A 16,186-nucleotide genomic window follows, 5' to 3' on the forward strand; every position below is an offset into this window, starting at 1 on the left:
AGCCAAAAGCTGGTTCTTTGATAAAATTAACAAAATTGATAAACCATTGGCCAGACTGACTAAAGAAATACAGGAAAGGAAACAGATAACCCGAATAAGAAATGAGATGGGCCATATCACAACTGACCCAACTGAAATTAAAAGAATCATATCAGATTGTTATGAAAAATTGTACTCTAACAAATTTGCAAACCTAGAAGAAATGGATGAATTCCTAGAAAAACCCTACCTACCTAAACTAACACAATCAGAAGTAGAAAAACTAAATACATCCATAACAAAAAAAGAGATTGAACAGGTAATCAAAAAGCTCCCAAGAAAAAAATGCTCTGGCCTGAACGTCGTTACTGCAGAGTTCTACCAAACTTTCAGAGAAGAGTTAATGCCACTACTACTAAAGGTATTTCAAAGCATAAAAATGATGGAATACTACCTAACTCATTCTGTGAAGCCAGCATATCCCTGATACAAAAACAGGTAAAGACACCACAAAAAAAGAAAATTACAGACGTATCTACCTCATGAACATAGATGCAAACATCCTCAACAAAATTCTAGCCAATAGAATTCAACAACATATCAAAAAAAATAATCCACCATGACCAAGTGGGATTTATACCAGGTATGCAAGGCGGTTGGTTCAATATTAGAAAAACCGTTAATGTAATCCACCAGATAAATAAAACAAAAGACAAGAACCAAATGTTCTTATCAATTGATGCAGAAGAGGCATTTGACAAAGTCCAAACCCATTCATGATAAAAACTCTCAGCAAAATAGGAATACAAGGAAAATTCTTCAGCATAATAAAGGGCACCTATACAAAGCCAACAGCCAACATCATTCTAAACAGAGAGAGCCTGAAAGCATTTCCCTTGAGAATATTCAACATTGTCCTAGAGGTCCTAGCCAGAGCAATTAGGCTAGGCAAAGAAATAAAGGGCATTCGGGTTGGCAAGGAAGAAGTAAAATTATCTCTATTTTCAGATGACATGATCTTGTACACAGAAAACCCTAAGGAATCCTCCAGAAACTACTGAAACTAATAGAAGAGTTTGGCAGAGTTTCAGGTTACAAGATAAACATACAAAAATCACTTGGATTCCTTTACATCAACAAAAAGAACATCGAAGAGGAAATCACCAAATCAATACCATTCACAGTAGCCCCCAAGAAGATAAAATACTTAGGAATAAATCTTACCAAAGATGTAAAAGACCTATGCAAAGAAAACTACAAAGTACTAGTGCAAGAAACTGAAAGGGACCTGCATAAGTGGAAAAACATACCTTGCTCAAGGATAGGAATACTTAACATAGTAAAAATGTCTGTTCTACCAAAAGCCATCTATATATACGATGCACTTCAGATCCAAATTCCAACGACATTTTTTAATGTGATGGAGAAACAAATCATGAACTTCATATGGAAGGGAAAGAAGCCCTGGATAGGTAAAGCATTACTGAAAAAGAAGACAAAAGTGGGAGGCCTCACTCTACCTGATTTCAGAACCTATTATACAGCCACAGTAGTCAAAACAGCCTGGTACTGGTACAACAACGGGCACATAGACCAATGGAACAGAATTGAGAACCCAGATATAAATCCATCCACATATGAGCAGCTGATATTTGACAAAGGCTCAGTGTCAGCTAACTGGAGAAAAGATAGTCTTTTTAACAAATGGTGCTGGCATAACTGGATATTCATTTGCAAAAAAATGAAACAAGACCCATACTTCACACCATGCACAAAAACTAACTCCAAGTGGATCAAAGACCTAAATATAAAATCTAAAACGATAAAGATCATGGAAGAAAAAATAGGGACAACGTCAGGAGCCCTAATACAAGGCATAAACAGAATACAAAACATTACTAAAAATGACGAATAGATACCAGATAACTGGGAGCTCCTAAAAATCAGACATCTATGCTCATCTAAAGACTTCACCAAAAGAGTAAAAAGACCACCTACAGATTGGGAAAAAATTTTCAGCTATGACATCTCTGACCAGCGCCTGATCGCTAAAATCCATATGATTCTGTTAAAACTCAACCACAAAAAGACAAACAACCCAAGTAAAAATTGAGCAAAGGATATGAACATGCACTTCACTAAAGAAGATATTCAGGAAGCTAACAGATACTTGAGAAAATGCTCTTGATCATTAACCATTAGAAAAATGCAAATTAAAACTACTATGAGATTCCATCTCACTCCAACAAGGCTGGCATTAATCCAAAAAACACAAAATAATAAATGTCGGAGAGGCTGCGGAGAGATTGGAACTTTTATACACTGCTGGTGGGAATGTAAAATGGTACAACCACTTTGGAAATCTATCTGGCATTTTCTTAAAAAGTTAGAAATAGAACTACCATACAGCCCAGAAATCCCACTCCTCGGAATAAGAGAAATAAGAGCTTTTACACAAACAGATATATGCACACCCATGTTTATTGCAGCTCTGTTTACAATAGCAAAAAGCTGGAAGCAACCAAGGTGTCCATCAACAGAAGAGTGGATAAATAAATTATGGTATATTCACACAGTGGAATACTATGCATCGATAAAGAACAGTGATGAATCTGTGAAACATTTCATAACATGGAGGAACCTGGAAGGCATTATGCTGAGTGAAATTAGTCAGATGCAAAAGGACAAATATTGTATAAGACCACTATTATAAGATCTTGAAAAATAGTTTAAACTGAGAAGAACACATTCTTTTGTGGTTGCAAGATGGGGGAGGGAGGGAGGGTGGGAGAGGGTTATTTACTGATTAGACAGTAGATAAGAACTACTTTAGGTGAAGGGAAAAAAAAATTGGAAGGACTATACTAAATACAGGGAAGGTCAGCTCAACCGGACTGGACCAAAAGCAAAGAAGTTTCTGGGATAAACTGAATGCTTCGAAGGTCAGTGGAGCAAGGGCAGGGGTTTGGGGACTATGGCTTAAGGGGACTTCTAAGTCAATTGGCAAAATAATTCTTTTAAGAGAAGATTCTGCATCCTATTTTGAAGTGTGGCATCTGGGGTCTTAAATGCTAACAAGCAGCCATCTAAAATGCATCAACTGGTCTCAACCCACCGGGATCAAAGGAAAATGAAAAACATCAAGTTCACAAAGATAATTTGAGCCCAAGAGACAGAAAGGGCCACATGAACTAGAGACTTACATCATCCTGAGACCAGAAGAACTAGATGGTGCCCGGCCACAACCGATGACTGCCCTGACAGGGAGCACAACAGAGAACCCCTGAGGGAGCAGGAGAGCAGTGGGATGCAGACCCCAAATTCTCATAAAAAGACCAGACTTAATGGTCTGACTGAGACTAGAAGAATCCCGGCTGTCATTGTCCACAAACCTTCTGTTGGCCCAGGACAGGAACCATTCCCAAAGACAACTCATCAGACATGGATTGGACTGGACAATGGTTTGGAGAGAGATGCTGATGAGGAGTGAGCTATTTGTATCAGGTGGACACTTGAGACTGTGTTGGCATCTCCTGTCTGCAGGAGAGATTGGAGGGTGGAAAGGGTTAGAAACTGGCAAAACGGTCACGAAAGGAAAGACTGAAGAGGGAGCGGGCTGACTCATTAGGGGGAGAGTAAATGGAAGTATGTAGTAAGGTGTATATAAGTTTATTTGTGAGACACTGACTTGATTTGTAAACTTTCACTTAAAGTACATTTAAAAAAAAAAAAAAAAGAAACCTCCTGGGATTTGGTTTCTTGATTTGAAGATTTAGGGTCATACTTTCACGAGACATCTCAGTTAATCGGCTTAGCAATATGTCCAGTGCTTCTGTACTACGTCCTAGTTCATTGCATAGTGCCTGGGGTTTTAAAGGTTGCTAGCAGCCATCCAAGGCACAACAGTGGTCTCTATTCACTCGGAACAACAGAGGAAAAAGGAGAGTCAGGAATAGGAGGAGGATATGGAATGTGTGGCAACTCAACTCCATGAACAGCTGTCTTTTTTGCTATGAGGCCAGAAAAACTAGATGGTCCTCAGCTACCTTTCCTGAGCATTTTGATCAAATATTCTATAGAATAATCCTGATCAACAGAGGGAAAATGTAAAATAGAATTTTGAATTCTCGTAGACTCCAGACTTCCTGGAGCCATGAAGACTGGAAAAATCCCTGAAACCTTTGCCTTGAGAGAATCTTTAAGCCTTAAATTAAAAATTCACCTGAAGCTTTAACTACTAAAAACTCCTGCCATGAAGATTGTGTTCTTTTTTTTTTAATTTTTTTATTGTACTTTAGATGAAGGTTTATAGAGCAAACTAGTTTCTCATTAAACAGTTAATAAACATATTGTTTGTGACATTCATTGCCAACCCTACAACATATCAACACTCTCCCTTTCCCATCCTTGGGTTCCCTGTTACCAGCTTTCCTGTTCCCTTCTGCCTTCTCGTCCCTGCCCCTAGGCTGGTTTGTCCCTTAAGTCTTCTTTTGTTTTATGGGCCTGTCTAATCTTTGGCTGAAGGGTGATTCTCAGGAATGACTCCATTACTGAGCTAAAAAGGTGTCTGGGGGCCATACATTTCGGGTTTATCCAGCCTCTATCAAACCAGTAAGTCTGGTCTTTGTGTGTGTGTGTACGTGTATGCGTGTGTGAGTTAGAATACATTTTTCTCCAGCTCAAGCCAGGGTGCTCTATTGTGATTCCTGTCAGAGCAGTCAGTAGCGGTAGCCGGGCACCATCTGGTTGTGCTGGATTCTGTCTGGTGGAGGCTGTGGTAGTTGTGGTCCATTAGTCCTTTGGACTAATCTTTCCCTTGTGTCTTTCATTTTCTTCATTCTCTCTTGCTCCAGGTGGGGTGAGACCAGTGGAGTATCTTAGATGGCCACTTACAAACTTTTAAGACCCCAGACGCTACTCACCAAAGTAGAATGTCCAAACATATCCTCTATAAGCTATGTTATGCCAGTCGAGGTAGATGTTCCCTAAGACCATGGTGCACACAGCCGTCAACCAAGTAACTTGATCCCTCACAGAGTGTGGATGTATCTATGGAGCTTCCATGACTTGCCTTGGACAAGTTGTGCTGGTTTCCCCGGTATTGTGTACTATCTTACATTTCCCCAAAGTTACCACTTATCTATTGTCTAGTGTTTTTCTCTCCCTCCTCTTCCCTCCCTTGTGACCACCAAAGACTGTTTCTTTTTGTGTATAAACTTTTCATGGTTTTTATAGTAGTGGTCTCACACAATATTTGTCCTTTTGTGATTGACTTATTGCACTCAGCATAATGCCTTTCATATTCACCCATATTGTGAGATGCTTTGCAGATTCACCATTGTTTATCTTTGCATAATATTCCATGGTGTATTACCACAGTTTGATTATTCATTCACCTATGGATGGGCATGTAGGTTGCTTCCATATTTTTGCTATTGTGAACAATGTTGCAATGAACCTGGATGTGCATATGTCTATTAATGTGATGGCTCTTTTTTCTGTAGGATATATTTTCAAGAGTGGGATTGCTGGACCATATGGTATTTCTGTTTCTAGCATTTTAAGGAAGTGCCATATCGTTTTCCAGAATGGTTGCATCATTTTGCATTCCCATCAGCAGAGCATGAGATTTCCAATCTCTCCACAGCCTCTCCAACATTTGTTATTTTGTGTTTTTTGGATTAATGTCAGGCTTGTTGGAGTGAGATGGTATCTCATCTTGGTTTTGATTTGCATTTCTCTAATGCCTAGCGATCAGGAGCATTTCATCATGTATCTTTTAGCCACCTGTCCTCTTTGGTGAAGTTTCTGTTCATATCTTTGCCTATTTTTATTTGGATTATTTGCCTTCTTTGTAGTAGAAGTATTAGATTTTCCTGTAGATTTTAGAGATTAGAACTTTGTTGTATTTGTCATAGCCAAAAAGTTGTACTAGTCTGTAGGTTCTCTTTCTATTCTTTTGGTGAAGTTTTTTTGATGAGCACGAGCATTTAATTTGTAGAAGATCCCAGTTATCTAGCTTATCTTCTGGTGTTTGTGCATTGGTCCTTATGATTTCTGTCCTGTTTATGCCTCTAGAGTTGATCTTTTTTTTTTCTTCTATGATCTTTATTGTTCCTGATTTTATATGTTGGTCTTTGATCCATTCTGAATTAGTTTTTGTGTATGGTGTGAGGTATGGGTCCTGTTTCTTTGTTTTTTTTTTTTTTTTTTTTTTGCAGACAGATATCCAGTTTTGCCAGCACCATTTGTTAAAAATACTGTCTTTTCCCCCATTTAACGGACTTTGGGCCTTTACTGAAGATCAGGTGACCATAGGTGGATGCATTTACATCTGGGTTTTCAATTCTGTTCCATTGAACAACGTGTCTGTCATTTTACCAGTACCAGGATGTTTTGTACTATCGCACCTGTACAGTAGGATCTGAGGTCAGGTAGTACGAGTCCTCCTATCTTATTCTTCATGAATAGTGCTTTGCTCATCCAGGGACTCTTCCCTTTCCATATAAATTTAGTCATTATTTTTCCAATGTCTTTAAAGAATGCTGCTGGTATTTGGATCAGGATTGCATTGTATTTGTAGATTGCTGTGGGTAGAATTGACATTTTCACAATGTTGCGTCTACCTATCCATGAGCCTGGGATCTTTTTCCGTTTATGTATATCTCTTTTGGTTTCTTGCAGTAGTGTTTTTTAGTTTTCTTTGTAAATGACTTATACATCATTGGTTAGATTTATTCCTAAGTATTTTCTTTTTTTAGGGGCTATTATAAATGGTATTGTTTTCTTGATTTCCTTCTCAAAGTTCTCTTTATTTGTGTATAAGAATCCAACTGATTTTGGTAGGTTTGTCTTATGTCCTGCTGTTCTGCTGAATCTTTCTATTAGTTTCAGTAGTTTTCTCTTGGAGTCTTTTGGGTTTTCTATGTATAGTATCACATCATCCACAAAAATGGACAGTTTTACTTGTTCCTTAGCAATTTTGGTGCCCTGTATTTCTTTTTCTTGCTCTATTGCTTTAGCTTGGACTTCCAGCACAATGTTAAACAGGAGCGGCAATAAAGGGCATCATTGTCTTGTTCCTGTTCAGGTGGAATGTTTTCAACCTCTCTCCATTAAAAATGATGTTGGCTGTTGTTTTTCTATAAAAAAAGAAAAAAAATTTTTTTTTCTATAGACGCCTTTTATTATGCTGAGGAATTTCCCTTCTATAACTATTTTATTGAGAGTTTTTATCAGTCTGTATGTTCTCTTTCTACTCTTTTGGTGAAGACTTTTGATGACTATAAGCATTTAAGTCTTACAAAATCGCAGTTATCTAGCTTATCTCCTGGTGTTTGTGCATGGGTAGTTATGGTTTCTATCCTGTTAATGCCATGCATTAGGAATGTATGTTGTACTTTATTGAATGCCTTTTCTGTATTGAGTGACATGACTCTGTGCTACTTTTATTTTATTTATGTGCTGGATTACACTGATTGAGTTTCTTATGTTGAACCATCCTTGCATACCTGGTATGAATCCCACTTGGTAAGGGTGTATTATTTTTGATATGATGCTGAATTCTGTGGCTAGAATTTTGTTGAGAATTTTTGCATCTATATTCATGAAATATTGATCTGTAATTTTCTTTTTTTGAGCTGTATTTGCCTGGTTTTTGGTATCAGGGTTATGCGGGCTTTGTAGAATGAATTTGGAATTATCCCGTCCGTTTCTGTGTCCTGAAATACTTTGAGTAATTTGAGTAGTGCTGGTGTAAGCTTTTCTCTGAATGTTTGCTAGAATTCTCCAGTGAAACCAACTGGGCCAGGGCTTTTTTTTGTTGGGAGTCTTTTTTGTTTGTTTGTTTGTTTACATTTTCAATCTCTTCTCTTGTTATGAGCATGTTCAGATTTTCAACTCCAGTTTCTCGTAGTTTGCGTAGATAGCGTGTTTCTAGAAATTTGTCCATTGCTTCTAGGTTTCCAAATTTGTTAGAGTATAGTTTTTCATCATATTCTTTTATGATCCTTTTTATTTCATTGGGGTCTGTTGTAATGTCCCCCATTTTATATCTTATTTACTTTTTTTTGTCCTTTCCTGTTTTGCTTTTCTCAGTTTGGCCAATGATTTGTCAATTTTGTTGATCCTTTCTAAGAACTAACTTTTGGTGTTGTTGATTCTTTCTATTGTTTTTCTAGTCTCTATTTCATTGATTTCTGCTCTGATCTTTATCATTGCCTTTCTTCTGACGGCTATTGGCTTCTTTTGCTTTTCTCTTTCTATTTGTTCTAGTTGTGTACCCAATATTTTGATTTTGTCCCTTTCTTCTTTTTTTATTTTCTGTGCTTTGGGTGAAAGTTTACAACTCAAGTTAGTTTCTTATACAAGAATGTATACACATATGTTGTAACCATAGTTGCTATCCCTATAATGTGACAGCAAACTCCCTCTTTCCACCCCAGATTTCCCATGTCCATTCAACCAGCTCCTATACCTGTCTGCCTTCTCATCTTGTCTCTGGACAGGAGCTACCCATTTAGTCTCATGTATCTACTGAACTAAGAAGCACATTCTTCCAAAGTATCATTTTGTCTTATAGTCCAGTATAATCTTTGTCTGTAGAGTTGGATCATTAAGTCTGGTGTTTTCACTTGAATTTGAGTTCTGAGCCCCACTTTTCTCCTTCTCCACCAGGGACTCTCTGTTGTGTTCTCTGTTAGAGCTGTGATTGATGGAAGCTGGACACCATCTAGTTCTTCTGGTCTCAGGCTGATGGAGTCTCTGGTTTGTGTGGCCCTTTTTGTCTCTTGGGTTAATATTTTCCTTATTTCTTTGATGAACTTCATTCACCTTTGCTCCAGATGGGTTGGGATAAATTGATGCATCTTAGATGGCCACTCACAAGCTTTTAAGACTCCAGACGCCACTCATCAAAATGGGATGCAAACCGTTTTCTTAATAAACCTTGTTATGCCAATTGACCTGGATGTCCCCTGAAACCATGATTCCCAGGACCCCTCCCCTGCTACTCTGTCCCTCAAAGTGTTTGGTTGTGTTCAGGAAACTTCTTAGCTTTTGGTTTAGTCCAATTGTGCTGACTTTCCCTGTATTGTGTTTTGTCCTTCTCTTCACCTAAGATAATTCTTGTCTATTATCTAGTTAGCAAATTCTTCTCTCCCTCCCTCCCCACCCTCGTAACTATCAAAGAATGTTTTCTTCTGTGTTTAAACCTTTTCTTGAGTTCTTATAATAGTGGTCTCATACAATATTTGTCCTTTTGCGATTGACTAATTTCACTCAGCGTAATGCCTTCCAGCCTCATCCATGTTATGAAGTGCTTCTTGAATTCATCGTTATTCTTTATTGTTGTGTAGTATTCCATTGGGTGACTATGCCATAATTTGTTTATCCATTCATCAGTCGATGGGCACCTAGGTCATTTTCATGTTTTTGCTATTTTGAACAGTGCTGCAATGAGCATCGGTGTGCATATATCTATTTACGTAACAGCTCTTATTTCTGTAGGCCATATTCCAAGGAGTGGGGTTCCTGGATTGTATGATGCTTCTACGTCTAGCTTTTAAAAGAAAAACCAAATCGATTTCCAAAGAGCTTGTACCATTTTACATTCCCACCAGCAGTGTACAAGTGTCCCAGTCTCTCTACAACCTCTCCAACTTTTATTATTTTCTGTTTTTTGGATTAATGCTAGCCTTGTTGGGGTGAGATCGTATCTCATTAAAGCTATCGTTTGCATTTCTCTAATGGCTAGTGATCGTGAGCATTTCCTCATGTATCTGTCAGCAGCCTGATTGTTTTCTTTCATCTTCTTTTTAGTTGTGTTCATCTATTGCTATAAATTGACCTCTACTTACTACCTTTTCTGTTTCCCAACTTTTTTTTTTTTTTTTTTAATCTTTGATTTCTTCTATTACCCAGTGGTTTTTAAGCAGGGTGTTATTCAGTTTTCATGTAATTGATTTTTTTCCCTTGCTTTTCTTTTTATTAATTTCTATATGGTGTTGTGATTAGAGAAGATACTTATCTCAGTGTTCTGGATTTTATTGAGGGTTGCTTTGTGGCCTAAGATGTGGTCTTTCCCAGAAAAAGTTCCATGTGCATTGGAAAAGAATGCGTACTTTGAAGCTGTTAGGTGGAGGGCTCTGTATATGTCTATGAGGTCAATTTGGCTGATGGTGGCCTTTAGAGCTTCTGTATCTTTGTTGAGTTTCTTTCTAGCCATTCTATCCTTTACTAAGCGTGGTGTATTAAAGTCTCCTGTTATTGTGGAACTGTCAATTTCTCTTTTCAGTATTGTTAGAGTTTGTTTTATGTATTTTGGAGCCCTGTCATTAGGTGTGTAGGTATTTATTATGGTTATGTCCCCATGGTTGATTGTCCTTTTAATCATTATACAATGCCCATCTTTGCCTTTTATGGTGGGTTTTGTTTTAAAGTCTATTTTATCTGAGATTAATATTGCTACTCCTGCTTGTTTTTGGTTGCTGTTTGCTTGATACATTTTTTCCATCCTTTGATTTTTAATAAATTTACATCTTTGTTTCTAAGATGTGTCTCTTGTAGACAACATATTGATGGACCCTCCTTTTTTATCCATCCTGTCACTCTCTGTATCTTTATGGGTGCATTTAAGCCATTTATAATCAGTGTGATTACTGATAGGTGTCAGTTTATTGCTGTCATTTTGTACTGCTTTTTTTGTGGTCCTGACATTTTCTTTGTCCCTCTTACTCTTCTGTGCTAAATAGTTTTTGCGTATTTTTTTCATTTCTGTCATTTTTGTAGATTTTGTGTTTACTGAGACTATGTTTTTCTTCTTTATTTTGATGAGTAGATTTGTTAACTTTCTTTGTGGTTACCTTGAAATTTACCCCTATCTTCCTAAGTTTAAACTAGTCTTTTATAAATAGGTAATGCCCTGACTTCCTTATTTTATCCTTAAGAGTTCATTATCATGATTAGTTTCTGGCTGATGCTGTCTCATGTACTAGATTCAAGTTGTTTTCTGGTGTTGTTTGTTCTCTAACCGAAGGACTCCCTTTAATAATAATTGTGACTTTGGTTTGGTTTTTACATATACCCTTAATTTCTGTTTATCTGGAAACGTCTTCATTTCACCATTATATTTGAGCAAGAGTTTTGTAGGATATGTTATTCTGGGCTGGCAGGTTTTTTTTTTTTTTCTTTCGCAACTTCATATATGTCATCACATTGTCTTCTTTCCTGCATGGTTTCTGCTAAGTAATCAGAGCTTAGACTTATTGTTTCACCTTTGTATGTAATTTTGTTTTTTTCTTGAGCTGCTCTCAGGATTATTTCTTTGTCTTTTGTTTTAGCAAGTGTGATCACGATGTGTCTTGGTGTTTTTCTTCTGGGTCTATCCTACATGGGGTTCATTGATCTTCTTGAACAGTTGGCTTTTCATCTTTCATGATATTAGGGAATTTTTCTGTCAGCAAATCTTCAATGATCCTGTCTGTGATTTACATTTTCTCCGCCTCTTCTGGAACTCCAATCACAAGCAGATTTTTGCTTCTGATTGTAGCCCACATTTTTTGCAGTGTTTCTTCATTCTTTTCTTTGATTTTTTTTCTCAAAGTTGTATACAAGAATTTGTCTTTAATTTCAGTGATCCCGTCTTCTATTGTTTCAGATTTGTTCCTAAAACTTTCTATTGTACTGTTCATTTCTGAAATCTTGTTTATCTTTTGGATTTCTAGTTGCTGTTTTTGTACGATTTCTAGTTGTTTATTTTAATATTTTGTTCCTGTATTATTTCACTCATTTCTTCCATTGTTTTATCTGTCTTTTCCATGATTTAGTCTGTCTTTTCTATGATTTCGTCTATTTTTTTCTTATTTTTGTCTACATTTTCCTTCATCTGTTGGAGAACCCTGAATATTAGAATTCTGAATTCCCTTTCATGTAGCTCCAGGGTCTTTTATTGCAGCAGAAGTTTATCTGTTGTTTTATTTTGGTCACTTTCTGGAGCCATCCTCTCCTGTTTTTTGTATGTTTTGATATTGTCTGCTGTCTCTGGGACATTCTGAAATTATTTTCTTTGTTTATTGCTTGTAGATCTGATTGTTTCATCCTGCTGTTTTGTTTGATTTGGTTATGCCTGCCAGGCAGGCTGGGTGTGTTTTGTTGCTTGCTCACCTGTGAGCACAGTGCTTCTCACCACCTTGTCCAGGTGAGCAGGGCTGGTCACTCAGCTTGGCACAGCATGGTGGGTCCAGCTGGAGTGGAGGGGCCAGGACGGGTAGTTTGTGGCACAAATTTGGGATGACAGGGTGGGGCTGTGGTGCAACACATGGTGGGGTCCAGGGTACTGTATTGGTACCACTCAGGGGAGTGGCATTCAGGACATTGAGCAGATAGGCAAGAGGGAAAGGAAAAGATGTGATGTGCAGAGATATGTGGGTGGGTGAAAGAAGACAAAGAAGAGAGAAAAACAAAGGCAAAAAGGCAACAAATGAAGTAAAAAATTAAATAAATAAAAAGAAAATAAGTTAATAAAATGGTGGGCAGTAGGATTAAGTGGGTGGATGTGAGGCAGACCCAGTTCTCTAGCTGACTAGTGTGGCTAGGTCTATCAAAAAATGGCTTGGGTAGTGTAGGGGGCTAGGTGGGGCAGAAGAAAGGAATGGAAAGGAAAGGTGGGAAAGAGAAGAAACCAACATCAAACAAATAAATAATAAACAACAACAACAACAAATGTTTATGGGGCACCAGCTGCTGGGGTTGGGATGGAATTGGTGTGGGGGTGGCTTGATGGGTTTCTTGCTGAGTGACACATCAAGAAGGGATGGAGGCAACACAGGGCCTAGATGGAAAGCAGAAGGGAAAAGATAAAGAAAAATAAAAAACAAGGGACTGAGACAGCTGACCTGTGGGGGCAGTGCAGACCTGTGGAGCCCATGTGCTAGAGGTTCTCCAGATAAGTAGTATGTATAGCACAGTTCACAAAGAAATTGGAGCAGCACATGAGGCTGGGTGGATAGGAGAAAGGAAAGGAAGGAAAGGAGAGAGAGAGAAGAAACCATGTAAAAAAAATAATAAACCAAAAATAAAGAAAATGGCGCCAAGGGCGTTGATGGATGACATGGGGAAGGCACAAGCAGTGACTCTCCAACTGAAGTGTGCAGCACAGGCCCTCCAGAAGGGGTGGGGGCAGTGCAAAGGGCTGGGTGGGCAGAAAAAAGGAAAGGAGAGAGAAGAAACGGAAAAAAAAGAAAAGAAAAGAAACCAAAAAATCACTTCCTGTCACAAAGTGGAGGGAATGGCACACAAGGCTAACTAGGCAGGAGAAAGAATATGAGACAGAGAAAGAAAAGCAACAAAAAAGCCCCCCATCAAAAAACAAATAAACAGAAAACAAAAAGAACAAAGCAAACAAATCAAAAAAATCACAGCCTGTCAAGAAGGGGAGGGGATGGCACACAGGGCTATTTAGGAGGGTCACAGGAAAGCAAAAAAGGGAGAGTGAGAAAAGCAATAAAAAATATCAAAAAACAAATAAACAAAAATACAAAACAAACAAAAAATGGCACTAAAAGGGCTGGTTGGTAGAGTGGGGCAGACCTCTCAGCAGTGAGCTAGTGTCTCTCTGGCCAAGCAACCCTGTCCCATTGGCAAGCAGCAGAGGTTGTGTAGAGGGAAGAAGGACCCGGGGTGGGAAAGTGTGTATCCCTTGTTACCAGGTGCTCTGTTCTCCTACTGGGAGCTCCATGGAGGTGCTTTCCCATATTCTCTGTCTGAGTTCTTTGATGGCTGTAGCCCGAGATAGCTAATTGGGCCATATTAGCTAGTATGGGACCTTCTCTCCGTAGCTGTCTTAGTTCTCTGTTCTCTGCCAGTTTCTTATTCCATTCAGTGCTTGTTTGAGTTCTTTATTCCTTCTTTTGGTACTTAGGATTTCAGGATTGACATTTTTACTTGTTTTACTTAGTTTTTTGGTCCTTTGCTGCAGAGATGGCATGGTGCTTCTGTCTATAGCCCCATGTTGGCTCTATTCTCATTTTGGTTTTGATTTGCATTTCTCTAATGGCTCATGTGTCTGTTAGCCACCCAAATATCTTCTTTGGTGAAGTTCCTGTTCATAACTTTTGCCATGTTTTAACTGGATTATTTGTCTTTTTGTTCTTGAGGTGTTGAAGTATTCTACAGATTTTAGAGATATGTCATAGCCAAATTTTTTTTCCCAATCTGTAGGTACTCTTTGGATGAAGTCTTTTGATGAGCATAAGTGTTTAATTTTTAGAAGCTCCCAGGTACCTAGCTTGTCTTCATTATTTGTGCATTTTTAGTTATCCTTTGTATTCAATTTATGCCATGTATTAGGGCTCCTAGATTTGTCCCTATTTTTTATTCTGTGATCTTTATCTTTTTAGGTTTTATATTTAGGTGTTTGATCCATTTTGAGTTAGTTTTTGTGATTGGTGTGAGATATAGGTCGTGTTTCATTTTTTTACAGATGGACATCCAGTTTGTCAGCACCATTTGCTAAAAAGACTGTCTTTTCCACATTTAATGGACTTTGGTCCTTTGTCAAAAATCAACTGACCATGGGTGGAAGGATTTACATGTAGGTTCTTGATTCTGTTCCATTGGTCTATGTGTCTGTCACTGTGCCACTATCAGGCTGTTTCGATTATGGTGGCTGTATAGTAGGGTTCTGAGATTAGGTAGTGTAGGGTCTTCTACTTTGTTCTTTTTCTTCAATAATGCTTTGCTTATCTGGGGCCTCTTTCCTTTCCATATAAAGTTGGTGATTAGTTTTTCCATCTCAATAAAGAATGTTGCTGGTATTTGAATTGGGATTGCATTATACCTGTAGATCACTTTTGGTAGTTTTGATATTTTTAAAATGTTTATTCTCCCTATCCATGAGCATGGTATTTTTTACCATGTGAGTAGGTCTCTTCTGATTTCTTGCAACAGTGTTTTGTAGTTTTCTTTGCATAGGTTTTCTACATCCCTGATTAGATTTATTCCTAAGTATTTTATTTTTTTTAGGGGCTATTATAAATGGTATTATTTTCCTGATTTCCTTTTCACAGTTCTCTTCATTCTGTATAGAAATCCAACTGAATTTGTATGTTGAATTTATATAATCTTTCTATGTCCTTAATCTTTCTATTAGTTTCAGTAGATTTCTTTTGGAGTCTTTAGAGTTCTCTACGTATAGGATCATATCACCTTCTTATAAGGATAGTTTTACTTATTTCTTTCCAAATTGGATGCCCTTTGCTCTAACTAGGACCTCCAGCACCATGTTAAATGGGAGTGGTAATAAAGCGCATCTTTGTCTTGTTCCCATTCTTGGGGGGAATACTTTCAGTCTTTCTCTGTTGAGAATGATGTTAGCTGTTGATTTTATAGATGTCCTTCATTATGTTGAGGATTTCCATTCTATTCACATTCTACTGAGAGTTTTTTTAATCAGGAATGGTGTTAGACTTTATCAAATGCCACTGAGATGGCCATGTAATTCTTTTCTTTTGTTTTATTTATGTCTTGGATTATGTTGATTGATTTTCTAATGCTGAACCATTCTTGCATACCTTTTATGAATACTACTTTTTTTGTGGTGTATTATTTTTTTTTATATAATGCTGAATTTTATTGGCTAGAATTCTGTCGAGAATTTTTGCATCTATATTCATGAGAGATATTGGTCTGTAATTTACTTTTTTTGTGATGTCTTTGCCTGGCTTCAGTGTCAGGGTTATGCCTGGCTTTGGTGCCAGGGTTATGCCAGCTTCATAGAATGAATTTGAGAGTATTCCTTCCTTTTCTATGCTCTGAAATAGTTTGAGTAGTACTGGTGTGGGCTCTTCTCTAAATGTTTCATAGAATTCTCCAGTAAAGTTGTCTTGGCCAGGGCTTTTTATTTTTTGGGGGGTGGGGGGTGGGAAGTTTTTTTATTACCTCTTCAATCTCTTCTCTTATTGTAGGTTTGTTCAGATTTTCTATCTCAATTTGTCTTAGTTTAAGTAGATAGTATGTTTCTAGAAATTTGTCCTTTTACTCTAGATTTTCAAATGCGTTGAAGTATAATTTTTCATAGTATTCTGTTATGATCCTTTTTAATTCAGTTGGGTCTGTTGTGTTTCCGAATATAACTAATTTCTGTATATTTTTAGTTATAATAGGTTTTTAGGGAGGGAGATTCCTTTAGAATTTTTTATAAATGAGATCA

The sequence above is a fragment of the Elephas maximus genome, chromosome 23, assembly GCF_024166365.1.
Source record: "Elephas maximus indicus isolate mEleMax1 chromosome 23, mEleMax1 primary haplotype, whole genome shotgun sequence".
Lineage (NCBI taxonomy): Eukaryota > Metazoa > Chordata > Mammalia > Proboscidea > Elephantidae > Elephas > Elephas maximus.